The sequence below is a fragment of the Anas platyrhynchos genome, chromosome 30 (assembly GCF_047663525.1).
Source record: "Anas platyrhynchos isolate ZD024472 breed Pekin duck chromosome 30, IASCAAS_PekinDuck_T2T, whole genome shotgun sequence".
NCBI lineage: Eukaryota > Metazoa > Chordata > Aves > Anseriformes > Anatidae > Anas > Anas platyrhynchos.
Window position 1 is genome coordinate 5,371,730 of NC_092616.1, and position 13,449 is coordinate 5,385,178.

Consider the following 13,449-nt stretch of genomic DNA (forward strand, 5'->3'; position numbering starts at 1 on the left):
CGCGCTGAGGTTCCCGTGCCGAGGTCACATCGCTGAGGTTCCCACGCTTTGGTCACGTCGCTGAGGTTCCCACGCTGAGGTCACACATCGCTGAGGTCACATCGCTGAGGTTCCAGCTGTGAGGTCACACTGTTGAGGTTCCTACGCTGAGGTTCCCGCGCTGACGTGACACTGCTGAGTTTCCCACGCTGAGGTTCCCGCGCTGAGGTCACAGAGCTGAGGTTCCCGCGCTGAGGTTCCCGCGCTGAGGTCACATCGCTGAGGTTCCCGAGCTGAGGTAACACTGCTGAGGTTCCCACGCTGAGGTTCCCGCGCTGAGGTCACAGCGCTGAGGTTCCTGCGCTGAGGTCACATCTCTGAGATTCCTGTGCTGATGTTCCCGCGCTTAGCTCACAGCGCTGAGGTTCCCCTGCTGAGCTCAGAGCGCTGAGGTTCCCGCGCTTAGTTGACATTGCTGAGGTTCCCGCGCTGAGGTCACATCGCTGAGTGCACATCGCTGAGGTTCCGGCACTGAGGTCACATCGCTGAGGTTCCTACGCTGAGGTCACAACGCTGAGGTCACAACGCTGAGGTCACAACGCTGAGGTTCCCACGCTGAGGTCACAACGCTGAGGTTCCCGCGCTGAGGTCACAGCGCTGAGGTTACTGCGCTCACGTGACATTGCTGAGGTTCCCGCGCTGAGGTCACATCGCTGAGATTCCTGCGCTGATGTTCCCATGCTGTTATAACATCGCTGAGGTTCCCGCCCTGAACTCACAGCGCTGAGGTTCCCGCGGTGACGTGCCTGCGCTAGGGTCCCATTGCTTAGGTAACATCGCTGAGGTTCCCGTGCTGAGGTGTCATCGCTGAGGTTCCTGCGCTGACGTGACACTGCTGAGGTTCCCACTCTGAGGTTCCCGCGCTGAGGTCACATTGTTTCGGTTCCCACGCTGAGGTCACACTGCTGAGGTTCCCACGCTGAGCTTCCGACGCTGAGGTCACAACGCTGAGGTTCCCACGCTTTGGTCACATCGCTGAGGTTCCCGCGCTGAGGTCACATCTCTGAGGTCACATCGCTGAGGTTCCCGCTGTGAGGTCACACTGTTAAGGTTCCCACGCTGAGGTTCCCGCGCTGAGGTTCCCACGCTTTGGTCACGTCGCTGAGGTTCCCGCGTTGGGGTACCATCGCTTAGGTGACATCGCTGAGGTGCTTGCGCCTAGGTTCCCGCGGTGATATCACATCGCTGATGTTCCCGCGCTGAGCTTCCCGCACTGAGGTCACATCGCTGAGGTTCCCGCGCTGAGGTTCCCGCACTGAGGTTCCCGCTGTGAGGTCACACTGCTGAGGTTCCCGTGCTGAGGTCACATCGCTGAGGTCACATCGCTGAGATTCCCGATGTGAGGTCACACTGTTGAGGTTCCTACGCTGACGTTCCCGCGCTGACAAGACACTGCTGAGGTTCCCATGCTGAGGTTCCCACGCTGAGGTCACATTGCTGAGGTTCCCACGCTGAGGTTCCCGCGCTGAGGTCACATCGCTGACATTCCTGCGCTGAGGTTCCGGCGCTGAGGTCACATCGCTGAGATTCCTGCGCTGAGGTTCCCGCGCTGAGGTCACATCGCTGAGGTTCTGGCATTGAGGTCACATCGCTGAGGTTCCTACGCTGAGGTTCCCGTGCTGACGTGACACTGCTGAGGTTCCCACGCTGAGGTCACATTGTTTAGGTTCCCGCACTGAGGTCACAGAGCTGAGGTTACAGAGCTGAGGTTCCCGCGCTGAGCTCAAATCACTGAGGTTCCCGTGCTGAGGTTCCCACGCTGACGTGACACTGCTGAGGTTCCCACGCTGATGTTTCCGCGTTGAGGTCACATCGCTGAGGTTCCCGCGCTGAGGTTCCCGCGCTTATATCACATCGCTGAGGTTCCTACGCTGAGGTTCCCGCGCTGAGGTCACAACGCTGAGGTTCCCGCGGTGAGGTCAGAGCGCTGTGCTTCCTGCGCTGAGGTTCCCGCGCTGAGGTCACATCGCTTAGGTGACATCCCTGAGGTTCCCGCGCTGAGGTTCCCGTGCTGAGCTCACGTCGCTGAGGGTCCCGTGCTGAGGTTCCCACGCTTATGTGTCATCGCTGAGGTTCCGGCACTGAGGTCACATCACTGAGGTTCCCACTGTGAGGTCACACTGTTGAGGTTCCTACGCTGATGTTCCCACGCTGACGTGACAATGCTGAGTTTCCCGCGCTGAGGCCACACTGCTGAGGTTCCCACTCTGAGGTTCCCGCGCTGAGGTCACATTGTTTAGGTTCCCGCGCTGAGCTCACAGAGCTGAGGTCACATCGCTGAGGTTCCTGCGCTGAGGTTCCCGTGCTGAGGTCACATAACTGAGTTTCCCTCGCTGAGGTCACATAGCTGAGGTCACATAGCTGAGGTCACATCGCTGAGGTCACAGAGCTGATGTTCCTGGCTGAGGTCACATCACTGAGGTTCCCTCGCTGAGGTCACATAGCTGAGGTCACATCGCTGAGGTTCCTGCGCTGAGGTTCCCGTGCTGAGGTCACATCGCTGAGTTCACATCACTGAGGTTCCCGCTGTGAGGTCACACTTTTGAGGTTCCTACGCTGAGGTTCCCACGCTAATGTGATATTGCTGAGGTTCCGATGCTGAGGTTCCCGCGCTGAGGTCACATTTTTTAGGTTCCCGCGCTGAGTTCACAGAGCAGAGGTTCCCGCGCTGAGGTTCCCACGCTTTGGTCACATCGCTTAGGTTCCCGCGCTGGTGTCCCATCACTTAGTTGACATCGCTGAGGTTCCCGTGCTGAGGTTCCCGCGCTGAGGTCACATCGCTGAGATTTCTGCACTGAGGTTCCCGCGCTAATATCACATCGCTGATGTTCCCGCGCTGAGGTTCCCGCGCTGAGGTCACATCGCTGAGGTTCCCGCGCTGAGGTCACATCACTGAGGATCCCGCGCTGAGCTCACATCACTGAGGTTCCCGTGCTGAGGTCCCCACGCTGACGTGACACTGCTGAGGTTCCCATGCTGAGGTTCCCGCGCTGAGGTCACACTGCTGAGGTTCCCGCGCTTAGGTTCCCAAGCTTTGGTCACATCGCTGAGGTTCCTGCGCTGAGGTCCCATCGCTTAGGTGACATCGCTGAGGTTCCCGTGCTGAGGTTCCCACGCTGAGGTCACATCGCTGAGGTTCCCGCGCTGAGTTAACAGCCCTGAGGTTCCCTTGCTGAGCTCACATCACTGAGGTTCCCGCGCTGAGGTGACATCGCTGAGGTTCCTGCGCTGAGGTCACATCGCTGAGCTTCCCGCTGTGAGAACACACTGTTGAGGTTCCCACGCTGAGGTTCCCGCGCTGAGGTCACATTGTTTAGGTTCCCGCGCTGAGGTCAGAGAGCTGAGGTTCCCGCGCTGAGGTCACAGAGCTGAGGTTCCCGCGCAGACGTTCCCACGCTTTGGCCATGTCGCTGATGTTCCCGCGCTAAGGTCACATCGCTTAGGGGACATCGCTGAGGTTCCCGCGCCGAGGTCACATCGCTGAGGTTCCCGCTGTGAGGTCACATAACTGAGTTTCCCTCGCTGAGGTCACATAGCTGAGGTCACATCGCTGAGGTTCCTGCGCTGAGGTTCCCGTGCTGAGGTCACATCGCTGAGGTTCCCACGCTTTGGTCACGTCGCTGAGGTTCCCGCGATGAGGTCACATCGCTGAGGTCACATCGCTGAGGTTCCCGCTGTGAGGTCACACTGTTGACGTTCCTACGCTGAGGTTCCCGCGCTGACGTGACACTGCTGAGGTTCCCACACTGAGGTTCCCGCACTGAGGTCACATTGTTTAGGTTCTCGCGCTGAGGTCACATCGCTGAGGTTCCCGCGCTGACGTGACACTGCTGAGGTTCCCACTCTGAGTTTCCCGCGCTGATGTCACATTGTTTAGGTTCCCCCGCTGAGGTCACATAGCTGAGGTCACATCTCTGAGGTTCCCGCGTTGAGGTCACATCGCTGAGGTTTTCGCGCCGAGGTTCCCGTGCTGAGGTTCCCGTGCTGAGGTCACATCGCTGAGGTTCCCGTGCTGAGGTTCCCACACTGAGGTTCTCGCGCTGAGGCTCCCGTGCTGAGGTCACATCGCTGAGATACCTGCGCTGAGGTTCCCGCGCTTAGGTGACATCGCTGAGGTTCCCGGGCTGAGGTCACATTGCTGAGCGCACATCGCTGAGGTTCCCGCGCTGAGGTCACATCGCTGAGGTTCCCACGCTGAGGTTCCCACACTGAGGTTCTCGCGCTGATGTTCCCGTGCTGAGGTCACATCGCTGAGATACCTGCGCTGAGGTTCCCGCGCTTAGGTGACATCGCTGAGGTTCCCGGGCTGAGGTCACATCGCTGAGAGCACATCGCTGAGGTTCCGGCAGTGAGGTCGCATCGCTGAGGTTCCGGCACTGAGGTCACATCACTGAGATTCCTGGGCTGAGTTTCCCGCGCTGATATCACAACGCTGAGGTTCCCGCGCTGATATCACAACGCTGAGGTTCCCGCGCTGAGGTCACATCACTGAGGTTCCCGCGCTGAGCTCACATCACTGAGGTTCCCGTAATGAGGTTCCCGCGCTCACGTGACATTGCTGAGGTTCCCACGCTGAGGTCACAGAGCTGAGGTTCCCGCACTGAGGTTCCCACGCTTTGGTCACATCGCTGAGGTTCCCGCGCTGAGGTCACAGAGCTGAGGTTCCCGCGCTGAGGTTCCCACGCTTTGGTCACATCGCTGAGGTTCCCGCGCTGAGGTCACACTGCTGAGGTTCCCGCGCTGAGGTCACAACGCTGAGGTTCCCGCGTTGAGGTCACAGCGCTGAGGTTCCCGCGTTTAGGTCACATCGCTGAGGTTCTCGCGCTGAGGTTCCTGTGCTGAGGTTCCCGTGCTGAGGTCACATCGCTGAGGTTCCCGTGCTGAGGTTCCCACACTGAGGTTCCCGCGCTGAGGTTCCCGAGCTGATATCACATCGCTGAGGTTCCCGTGCTGAGCTCACAGCGCTGAGGTTTCCGCGGTGACGTGCCCGCGCTAGGGTCCTATTGCTTAGGTAACATCGCTGAGGTTCCCGTGCTGAGGTGACATCGCTGAGGTTCCTGCGCTGAGGTCACATCGCTGAGGTTCCCACGCTGAGTTGCCCGCGCTGGGGTCCCATCGCTTAGGTGACATCGCTGAGGTTTCCGCGCTGATGTTCCCGCGCTGAGGTTCCCACGCTGAGGTTCCCGCGCTGAGGTCACACTGCTGAGGTTACCGCGCTGAGGTCACAACGCTGAGGTTCCCACGCTGAGGTCACATCGCTGAGGTTCCCGCGTTGAGCTCACAGTGCTGAGGTTACTGCGCTTAGGTGACATCGCTGAGGTTCCCGCGCTGAGGCCACATCGCTGAGATTCCTGCGCTGAGGTTCCCGTGCTGATATCACATCGCTCAGGTTCCCGCGCTGAGCTCACAGCGCTGAGGTTCCCGCGGTGACGTGCCCGCGCTAGGGTCCCATTGCTTAGGTAACATCGCTGAGGTTCCCGTGCTGAGGTGACATCGCTGAGGTTCCCGCTGTGAGGTCACACTGTTGAGGTTCCTACGCTGAGCTTCCCGTGCTGACGTGACACTGCTGAGGTTCGTACGATGAGGTTCCCGCGCTGAGGTCACATTGTTTAAGTTCCCACGCTGAGGTAACAGAGCTGAGGTTCCCGCGCTGAGGTCACATCGCTTAGGTGACATCGCCGAGGTTCCCGCGCTGAGATTCCCGTGCTGAGGTCACATCGCTGAGGTTCCCGCGCTGAGCTCACAACGCTGAGGTTCCCGCGCTGAGGTCACAGCGCTGAGGTTCCCGCGCTGCGGTCACATCGCTGAGGTCACATCGCTGAGGTTCCCGCTGTGAGGTCACACTGCTGAGGTTCCCGCGCTGAGGTCACATTGTTTAGGTTCCCGCGCTGAGGTCACGGAGCTGAGGTTCCTGCACTGAGATAACATCGCTGAGGTTCCCGCGCTGAGATCACATCGCTGAGGTTCCCGCGCTGAGGTGCCCGCGCTCGGGTCCCATCGATTAGGTGACATCGTTGAGCTTCCCGCGATGAGGTTCCCGCGCTGAGGTCACATCGCTGAGGTTCCCGCGCTGCGGTCAGATCGCTGAGGTTCCCACGGTGAAGTCACATCGCTGAGGTTCCCGCGCTGAGGTTCCCGCGCTGAGGTCACATCACTGAGTTTCCCGCGTTGAGGTTCCCGCGCTGAGGTCACATAACTGAGTTTCCCTCGCTGAGGTCACATAGCTGAGGTCACATCTCTGAGGTTCCCGCGTTGAGGTTCCCGTGCTGAGGTCACATCGCTGAGGTTCCCACGCTTTGGTCGCGTCACTGAGGTTCCTGCGCTGAGGTCACATCGTTGAGGTCACATCGCTGAGGTTCCAGCTGTGAGGTCACACTGTTGAGGTTCCCGCGCTGAGGTCACAGAGCTGAGGTTCCCGCGCAGAGGTTCCCACGCTTTGGTCACGTCGCTGATGTTCCCGCGCTGAGGTCACATCTCTTAGGTGACATCGCTGAGGTTCCCGCGCTGAGGTCACATCGCTGAGGTTCCCGCTGTGAGGTCACACTGTTGAGGTTCCTACGCTGAGCTTCCCGTGCTGACGTGACACTGCTGAGGTTCCTACGATGAGGTTCCCGCGCTGAGGTCACATTGTTTCGGTTCCCACGCTGAGGTAACAGAGCTGAGGTTCCCGCGCTGAGGTTCCCATGCTTTGGTCACATCGCTGAGGTTCCCGCGCTGAGGTCACATCGCTGAGGTTCCCGCGCTGAGGTTCCCGCGCTGAGGTCACATCGCTGAGGTCACATAGCTGAGGTCACAGAGCTGAGGTTCCCCGCTGAGGTCACATAACTGAGTTTCCCTCGCTGAGGTCACATAGCAGAGGTCACATCGCTGAGGTTCCTGCACTGAGGTTCCCGCGCTGATATCACATCGCTGAGGTTCCCGCGCTGAGGTCACAGCGCTGTGTTTCCCGCGCTGAGGTCACAACGCTGAGGTTCCCGCGCTGAGGTCACAACGCTGAGGTTCCTGTGCTGATGTTCCCGCTCTGAGGTCACATTACTGAGGTTCCCATGCTGAGGTTCCCGCGCTGAGGTCACATCTCTGAGATTCCTGCGCTGATGTTCCCGCGCTGAGCTCACAGCGCTGAGGTTCCCACGCTGAGCTCACAGCGCTGAGGTTCCTGTGCTGATGTTCCCGCGCTGAGCTCACATCACTGAGGTTCCCGTGCTGAGGTTCCCGCGCTGCCGTCACATCGCTGAGGTTTCCGCGCTGTGGTCACATCGCTGAGGTCACATCGCTGAGGTTCCCGATGTGAGGTCACAATGTTAAGGTTCCTACGCTGAGGTTCCCGCGCTGACGTGACACTGCTGAGGTTCCCACGCTGAGGTGACACTGCTGAGGTTCCCACGCTGAGGTTCCCGCGCTGAGGTCACATCGCTAAGTTGACATCGCTGAGGTTCCCGTGCTGAGGTGCCCACGCTGGGGTCACATCGCTAAGGTGACATCGCTGAGGTTCCAGCGCTGAGGTTCCCGCGTTGAGGTCACATCGCTAAGGATCCCGCGCTGAGGTCACAGCGCTGTGGTTCCCGCTCTGAGGTTCCCACGCTGAGGTCACACTGCTGAGGTTCCCGCGCTGATATCACATCGTTGATGTTCCCGCACTGAGGTTCCCGCACTGAGGTCACACTGCTGAGGTTCCCACGCTGAGGTTCCCGCACTGAGGTCACACTGCTGAGGTTCCCACGCTGAGGTTCCCGCACTGAGGTCACATTGTTTAGGTTCCCGCGCTGAGGTCACAGAGCTGAGGTTCCCGCGCTGAGGTTCCCACGCTTTGGTCACGTCACTGAGGTTCCCGCGCTGGGGTCCCATCGCTTCGGTGACATCGCTGAGGTTCCCGCGCTGAGGTTCCCGCGCTGATATCACATCGTTGATGTTCCCGCGCTGAGGTTCCCGCACTGAGGTCACATCGCTGAGGTTCCCGCACTGAGGTTCCCGCACTGAGGTCACACTGCTGAGGTTCCCACGCTGAGGTTCCCGCGCTGAGGTCACATTGTTTAGGTTCCCGCGATGAGGTCACAGAGCTGAGGTTCCCGCTCTGAGGTTCCCGCGCTGATGTCACATCACTGAGGTTCCCGCGCTGAGGTTCCCGCTCTGAGGTCACATCACTGAGTTTCCCGCGCTGAGGTCACAGAGCTGATGTTCCCGCGCTGAGGTTCCCGCGCTGATATCACAGCGCTGAGGTTCCCGCGCTGAGCTCACAGCGCTGAGGTTCCGCGGCCGAGGTTTTTGCGCTCAGGTGACATCCCTGAGGTTCCGGCACTGAGGTCACATCGCTGAGGTCAGAACGCTGAGGTTCCCACGCTGAGCTCACATCACTGACTTTCCTGTGCTGAGGTTCCCACGCTTATGTTACATCGCTGAGGTTCCGGCACTGAGGTCACATCACTGAGGTTCCCACTGTGAGGTCACACTGTTGAGGTTCCTACGCTGAGGTTCCCACGCTGACGTGACACTGCTGAGGTTCCCACGCTGAGGTTGCCGCGCTGAGGTCACAACTCTGAGGTTCCCGCGCTGAGGTCAAACAGCTGAGGTTCCCGCGCTGAGGTTCCCACACTGAGGTCACATCTCTGAGGTTCCCGCGCTGAGGTGCCCGCGCTGGGGTCCCATCGCTTAGGTGACATCTCTGAGGTTCCCGCGGTGAGGTTCCCACGCTGAGGTCACATCGCTGAGGTTCCCGCGCTGAGGTGCCCGCGCTGGGGTCCCATCGCTTAGGTGACATCGCTGAGGTTGCCGCGCTGAGGTCACATCGCTGAGCGCACATCGCTGAGGTTCCCGCTGTGAGGTCACACTGTTGAGGTTCCCACGCTGAGGTTCCCGTGCTGAGGTCACATTGTTTATGTTCCCGCGCTGAGGATCCCACACTTTGGTCACGTCGCTGAGGTTCCTGCGCTGGGGTCGTATCGCTTAGGTGACATCGCTGAGGTTCCCGCACTGAGGTTCCCCCGCTGATATCACATGGCTTATGTTCCCGCACTGAGGTCACATCGCTGAGGTTCCCGCGCTGAGCTCACCTCACTGAGGTTCCCGTGCTGAGGTTCCCGCGCTGAGCTCACATTGTTTAGGTTCCCGCGCTGATATCACATCGCTGAGGTTCCCGCGCTGAGCTCACCTCACTGAGGTTCCCACGCTGAGGTTCCCGTGCTGATGTCACATTGTTTAGGTTCCCGCGCTGATATCACATCGCTGAGGTTCCCGCGCTGAGGTTCCCACGCTGAGGTCACATCGCTGAGGTTCCCGTGCTGAGTTCACAGCCCTGAGGTTCCCTTGCTGAGCTCACATCACTGAGGTTCCCGCGCTGAGATTCCTGCGCTGAGGTCACATCGCTGAGGTTCCCGCGCTGAGGTTCCCGCGCTGAGGTCATAGCCCTGACGTTCCCGCGCTGAGGTCACATCGCTGAGGTTCCCGCGCTGAGGTCACAGCCCTGAGGTTCCCTTGCTGAGCTCACATCTCTGAGGTTCCCGTGCTGAGGTTCCCACGCTTAGGAGACATCGCTGTGTTTTCCGCGCTGAGGTCACATCACTGAGGTCACATCGCTGAGGTTCCCGCTGTGAGGTCACACTGTTGACGTTCCTACGCTGAGGTTCCCGCGATGACGTGACACTGCTGAGGTTCCCGCGCTGAGGTCACATTATTTAGGTTCCCGCGCTGAGGTCACAGAGCTGAGGTTCCCGCGCTGAGGTTCCCACGCTTTGGTCACGTCACTGAGGTTCCCGCGCTGGGGTCCCATCGCTTCGGTGACATCGCTGAGGTTCCCGCGCTGAGGTTCCCGCGCTGAGGTAACATCGCTGAGATTCCTGCGCTGAGGTTCCCGCGCTGATATCACAACGCTGTGGTTCCCGCGCTGAGCTCATAGCGCTGAGGTTCCCGCGTTTAGGTCACATCGCTGAGGTTCCCACGCTGAGGTTCCCACGCTGAGGTCACATCACTGAGATTCCTGCGCTGAGGTTCCCGTGCTGATATCACAACGCTGAGGTTCCCGCGCTAAGCTCACAGCGCTGAGGTTCCCGTGCTGAGCTCACATCACGGAGGTTCCCTTGCTGATGTTCCCGCGCTTGGTGACATCGCTGTGGTTCCCGCGCTGAGCTCACAGCGCTGAGGTTCCTGCGCTGAGCTCACATCACTGAGGTTCCCGTGATGAGGTTCCCATGCTTAGGTGACATCGCTGTGGTTCCGCGCTGAGGTCACATCGCTGAGGTTCCCGCGTTGCGGTTGCATCGCTGAGAATCCCGCTGTGAGGTCATATTGTTTTGGTTCCCGCGCTGAGGTTCCCGTGCTGAGGTTCCCAAGCTTTGGTCACGTCGCTGAGATTCCTGCGCTGAGGTCACATCGCTTAGGTGACATCGCTGAGATTCCCGCGCTGAGGTTCCCGCACTGAGGTCACATGGCTGAGGTCACATCGCTGAGGTCACATCGCTGATGTTCCCGCTGTGAGGTCACACTTTTGAGGTTCCTACGCTGAGGTTCCCGCGCAGACGTGACATTGCTGAGGTTCCCACTCTGAGCTTCCCACGCTGAGGTCACATCGCTGAGGTTCCTGCGCTGAGGTCACAAGGCTGAGGTTCCCGCGCTGCGGTCACATTGTTTAGGTTCCCGCGCTGAGGTCACAGAGCTGAGGTTCCCGCACTGAGGTCACATCGCTTCGGTGACATCGCTGAGGTTCCCGCGCTGAGGTTCCCACGCTGAGGTTCCCATCGCTGAGGTTCCCGCGCTGAGGGGCCCGTGCTGGGGTCCCATCGCTTAGGTGACATCGCTGAGGTTCTCGCGCTGAGGTTCCTGTGCTGAGGTTCCCGTGCTGAGGTCACATCGCTGAGGTTCCCGTGCTGAGGTTCCCACACTGAGGTTCTCGCGCTGAGGCTCCCGTGCTGAGGTCACATCGCTGAGATACCTGCGCTGAGGTTCCCGCGCTTAGGTGACATCGCTGAGGTTCCCGGGCTGAGGTCACATTGCTGAGCGCACATCGCTGAGGTTCCCGCGCTGAGGTCACATCGCTGAGATACCTGCGCTGAGGTTCCCGCGCTTAAGTGACATTGCTGACGTTCCCGTGCTGAGGTCACATCGCTGAGAGCACATCGCTGAGGTTCCGGCAGTGAGGTCACATCACTGAGATTCCTGGGCTGAGTTTCCCGCGCTGATATCACAACGCTGAGGTTCCCGCGCTGAGCTCACATCACTGAGGTTCCCGTGCTGAGGTTCCCACGCTTAGGTGACATCGCTGTGGTTCCCGTGCTGAGGTCACATCGCTGAGCGCACATCGCTGAGGTTCCGGCACTGAGGTCACATGGCTGAGGTTCCCGCACTCGATTGCATCGCTGAGGTTCCCGCGCTGAGGTCACAGAGCTGAGGTTCCCGCGCTGAGGTCACACTGCTGAGGTTCCGGCAGTGAGGTCACAACGCTGAGGTTCCCGCGCTGAGGTCACATCGGTCAGGTTCCCGCGTTGAGCTCACAGCGCTGAGGTTCCTGCGCTTAGGTGACATCGCTGAGGTTCCCGCGCTGAGGTTCCTGTGCTGATATCACATCGCTGAGGTTCTCGTGCTGAGCTCACAGCGCTGAGGTTTCCGCGGTGACGTGCCCGCGCTAGGGTCCTATTGCTTAGGTAACATCGCTGAGGTTCCCGTGCTGAGGTGACATCGCTGAGGTTCCTGCGCTGAGGTCACATCGCTGAGGTTCCCACGCTGATTTGCCCGCGCTGGGGTCCCATCGCTTAGGTGACATCGCTGAGGTTTCCGCGCTGATGTTCCCGCGCTGAGGTTCCCGCGCTGAGGTCACACTGCTAAGGTTTCCGCGCTGAGGTCACAACGCTGAGGTTCCCACGCTGAGGTCACATCGCTGAGGTTCCCGCGTTGAGCTCACAGCGCTGAGGTTACTGCGCTTAGGTGACATCGCTGAGGTTCCCGCGCTGAGGCCACATCGCTGAGATTCCTGCGCTGAGGTTCCTGTGCTGATATCACATCGCTCAGGTTCCCGCGCTGAGCTCACAGCGCTGAGGTTCCCGCGGTGACGTGCCCGCGCTAGGGTCCCATTGCTTAGGTAACATCGCTGAGGTTCCCGTGCTGAGGTGACATCGCTGAGGTTCCTGCGCTGAGGTCACATCGCTGAGGCTCCCGCTGTGAGAACACACTGTTGAGGTTCCCACTCTGAGGTTCCCGCGCTGAGGTTCCCACGCTTTGGTCACATCGCTGAGATTCCCGCGCTGAGGTCACATCACTTAGGTGACATCGCTGAGGTTCCCGCACTGAGGTTCCCGTGCTGAGGTCACATCGCTGAGGTTCCCACGCTTTGGTCACGTCGCTGAGGTTCCCGCGATGAGGTCACATCGCTGAGGTGACATCTCTGAGGTTCCCGCTGTGAGGTCACACTGTTGAGGTTCCTACGCTGAGGTTCCCGCGCTGACGTGACACTGCTGAGTTTCCCACGCCGAGGTTCCCGCGCTGAGGTCACATTGTTTAGGTTCCCGCGCTGAGGTCACAGAGCTGAGGTTCCCGCGCTGAGGTCACATTGCTGAGGTTCCCGCGCTGAGGTCACATTGTTTAGGTTCCCGCGCTGAGGTCACAGAGCTGAGGTTCCCGCTCTGAGGTCACATCGCTGAGGTTCCCGCTCTGAGGTCACACTGCTGAGGTTCCCACGCTGAAGTTCCCTCGCTGAGGTCACATTGTTTAGGTTCCCGCGCTGAGGTCACAGAGCTGAGGTTCCCGCGCTGAGGTCACATTGCTGAGGTTCCCGCGCTGAGGTCACATTGTTTAGGTTCCCGCACTTAGGTCACAGCGCTGAGGTTCCCACGCTGAGGTCACATCTCTGAGATTCCTGCGCTGATGTTCCCGCGCTGACCTCACAGCGCTGAGGTTCCCGCGCTTAGGTGACATCGCTGAGGTTCCTGCTCTGAGGTCACATCGCTGAGTGCACATCGCTGAGGTTCCGGCATTGAGGTCACATCGCTGAGGTTCCTACGCTGAGGTTCCCGCGCTGAGGTCACAACGCTGAGGTCACAACGCTGAGGTTCCCACGCTGAGGTCACAACGCTGAGGTTCCCGCGCTGAGGTCACAACGCTGAGGTTCCCACACTCAGGTCACATCGCTGAGATTCCTGCGCTGAGGTTCCCGTGCTGATATCACATCGCTGATGTTCCCGCGCTGAGCTCACAGCGCTGAGGTTCCCGCGCTGAGCTCACAGCGCTGAGGTTCCCGTGCTTAGTTGACATTGCTTAGGTTCCCGCGCTGAGGTCACAACGCTGAGGTCACAACGCTGAGGTTCCCACGCTGAGGTCACAACGCTGAGGTTCCCGCGCTGAGGTCACATCACTGAGGTTCCCGCGCTGAGGTCACATCTCTGATGTTCCCGCGCTGAGGTTCCCGTACTGAGGTCACAGCGCTGAGGT

The 13,449-nt window shown here is 59.9% G+C and overlaps 1 protein-coding gene across 1 annotated transcript in view; it reads left to right on the forward strand.

The window, feature by feature from the left end:
* The window catches only part of LOC119712973 (uncharacterized), a 672,213-nt gene that overhangs the window by 621,049 nt on the left and 37,715 nt on the right, over positions 1-13,449 (forward strand). The gene's annotated exons all lie outside the window — the stretch shown is intronic.